The 3,473-nt window shown below is 45.9% G+C and overlaps 1 pseudogene; it reads left to right on the top strand.

The window, feature by feature from the left end:
• The first annotated feature begins 2,679 nt into the window (after positions 1-2,679).
• LOC130880613 (40S ribosomal protein S19-like) lies at positions 2,680-3,097 on the top strand (annotated as a pseudogene).
• The last annotated feature ends 376 nt before the right edge of the window (positions 3,098-3,473 follow it).

Here is a 3,473-nt window from a genome sequence, read left to right as displayed (position 1 = left end):
CTGGTTCACAATGACTTGCTTAGCTTGTTTCCTTATAAAACCCTGGGCTATTTGCCTTGGTGTGAAATTGCCTATAGTGAGCTAGGCTTTCCCACAGCAATCATCAATCAAGAAAACAGACCCACAGGCCAATCAGATGGAGGTAACTCCTTAATTGACCTTCCTTTTTCCAAGGTGACTCTAGTTTGTGTCTAGTTGACCAAAAAACTAACTAACATAGGATCTCTTATAGGTCTATGGGTCAGGAGTTATTTGCAGGTGCAGAAATGACTCAAAGTCAGCCGCCAAACCATGTGACGGTTCATGGAATCTGGAAACCTGGAGCACACCTCACCCCCTGCGGACAGCTCCACAGGTTTCCTCTCCAGGCATCTTGACTGATCTGGTTCTTCCAGGAAGCTCACCTTGTCCAGGAGTATCCTTTAGCAGTCAGTCCCTGTGTCTTAGATATGCTCCCAAAATGAAGGGGGCTAGTGAAACCGGTCAGTTTCAGCAATTTCCTGAAGCTATTGAGTTGTTTATTTCCTTTTGCTTCCCTGCGGGATGGGAAGTTTCACCTCCCCCTTAGCATCCTGTGTCTTAACAAGCTTCCTTCCACCGCCTTACTCTCAGAGAAAATTGCAGCACTGCAGCCTCTTCTGGGAGTGAAATTCTCCTGATAGCCACAGAGACAAACAGCAGGAGGCGACACTCTTGCCAGTGGTCAAAGAAGGCCAGATAAATTAGAAGCCGATGTCAGAAGATCTGCACATTGTCTTGGTCCTTCCCTGAGGACTTCACTTCCCTCAATGGCTCCTGATGGCACAGAACATGTAGATGTTCCTCTATAGTGATATATTATTTGTATTTTAATAAATAAATCTTGCTTGAAGACTGGAGGCAATGCTAACGCCATTAGAGGTCAGGTAACGGTGATACATACCTTTAATCCCAGGATTTGGGAGACAGAGGCAGATGGATCTATGTGAGTTCGAGGCTACCCTGGGTTATACAAGATGGTGGTGGCCTATACCTTTAATCCCAGTCCTAGGGAGTCACATGCCTTTGATCCCACACTAGAGAAAATATAAAAAGGGAGGAGAGAGAGGTCTAGTGTTCTTAGTTTATGGTTGCCCAGCCTTGGTAGACGTAAGACTTCTCTAGTGGCTTGGCTGCTTTCCTTTTCTGGTTTTCAGGTTGATCCCCAACATCTGACTCAGGGTTTTTATTCTTAGTGTTCCATACCACACTAGTCCTTCTTGTCTACTGAATGGCAGAGAGTGTTGCTAGCCAGTTACTACACTCAGAAAAGAGAGTGGAAAGTCTTGCAAGCACAGCTGTGGATGATGAACAATGGAGCAGGGATGGTCTGGGGTTTGAGACTATGCTCTGACGAGACCTTAGCTCAATATGTTACAAAGGTCACAGGATTTCAGTGTGCTCACCTGGTGTCCTGTGTGAATTCCAATCAACATCAGCTTCCCTTTCATCGTTTTTGAACCGATAGGCCCATGGCCTCACACCTGTTTAAACCAACATCACAGTCATGTCCTGATCAAATATTGCAAACAAAACCAAGAAATGTTGCAGCATGCCTGAAAATAAGAGTCTCTGCTGACAGAGCAGCAATATTGGCTTTGCCCTTACAAGCTTGCTCAGCCCAGGCCGACCACAGATCTCTGAACATCCTTTTCCTTTCCTGGTTATTGTCTTCTGTCACTTCTTCTGCCTTTCCAGATAAAGTGTTCTAGCATATCTCAGACTGCTTTTGAACTGGATATCCCCCTGCCCTAGCCTTCTTAAAGAAGAAAGAGAAACATATGCGCTACATTTATTACTGTTAATATGCACCCAATATAGCCAGACTACTCCCTGTGCTTTAAAAGCTTAGGCCCACTAGCACTAAGTACACCTGAGTTCTCCAACTCTCCAAGAGCTCCTTGGTTCCTTGACGGCCTGTTTCCCACAACGTGCTGAGCACGGGGATCACATGTGTGCATGACCGCTCACTCTGCCCAATGCGAGCATCATTATCTCCCTCTGGAAAATAGACTAGTTACAGAATTAAACAAGCTGCTGAGCATGGTGGTTTATGCCTGCCATCCCAGCAGCCAGAAGGCTAAGACAAGAGGATCGTGAGTTCGAGGCCAACCTGAACCACATAGGAAAAGACTTTGTCTCACAAAAAAAGTATCAAATGAATTAACAATTTGAGGTATCTAAACTGTCTCCAAAAACAGCTGCCAATATTTCCTCCCATCCCCGTGCCTGTGTGATGCTCCAGGAATAACCATGTGATGGGCTTTCACACATACTTCATCCTATATCAGACTAAGAGGACTGTAGTCTTATTTTTAAAAGTTTATTTATTTATTTATTTATTTATTATTGTATAGTGTCCTGCCTGCATGTACCCCTGACCAACAGAAGAGGGCGCCAAAAGCTTTAGCCACCATGTGGTTGCTGGGAATTGAACTCAGGACCTCTGGAAGAGGTGCTCTTAACCTCTGAGCCATCTCTTCAGCCCCAGACTGTCATCTTTTCACCTGTGCTTAGGATTTATCTGCCAAGTAAAGACCGTTCAATGTTGAGGGGCACTAATTCCCTGACAGAGCACTTTTCCCTGAATGCTCAGATTCCCAGTGCATAAAGATCTGACTGTGAGCCCTTTACCCTGCCTAGCAGCACGGAGGCCGCACGATGCCTGGAGTTACTGTAAAAGACATTAACCAGCAGCAGTGCGTCAGAGCTCTGGCAGCCTTCCTCAAAAAGTCCGGGAAGCTGAAAGTCCCCGAATGGGTGAATACAGTCAAGCTGGCCAAACATAAAGAAATGGTTCTAGACATGAGCTGCTTCTACAGCACAGCACCTGTACCTGTGTGGTGGTGCAGGGGTTGGCTCCATGACCAAGCTCTATGGAGGACGGCAGAGAAACGGTGTCAGGCCCTGCCACTTCAGCAGAGGCTCCAAGAGTGTGGCCCGCTGCGTTCTGCAAGCCCTGGAGGGGCTAAAAATGGTGGAAAAGGACCAAGATGGGGGCCGCAAGCTAACACCTCAGGAACAGCGAGATCTGGACAGGAGTGCCGGACAGGTGGTAGCTGCCAACAAGAAGCATTAGAACAAAGGATGCTGGGTTAGTAAATTGCCTCATTCAAAAAAAAAAAAATCTAATTGCTACATATATTCAGGGTATCTTTCCAAATATAAGAGCAAATAAACTCTCTGGACTGAGAAACGGGCTAAGGCTGCATTCATGAAGAAGGGGTGTGTTCCCCGGATGCTTCTTGAAACTCGTGATTCTCTAATCCCTTGGGTTTAGAGCTGTATTAGTTATATGCTGGTGTATTCGGGATAGTAAACATTGGGTCACATTTGTTTGTTTGCATGACTGTCGATAATATATTTTCGTAGTCACACCAGAGATCCAGAAAGCCCAGGAAACATTTGGATTTCCCTTTGACTGGCTCTTACCTCCTTACAGCCTCCTTACAGCC

The sequence above is a fragment of the Chionomys nivalis genome, chromosome 8 (assembly GCF_950005125.1).
Source record: "Chionomys nivalis chromosome 8, mChiNiv1.1, whole genome shotgun sequence".
In the NCBI taxonomy this organism is placed as follows: Eukaryota; Metazoa; Chordata; class Mammalia; order Rodentia; family Cricetidae; genus Chionomys; species Chionomys nivalis.
This window is presented reverse-complemented; position numbering and strand designations above follow the sequence as displayed.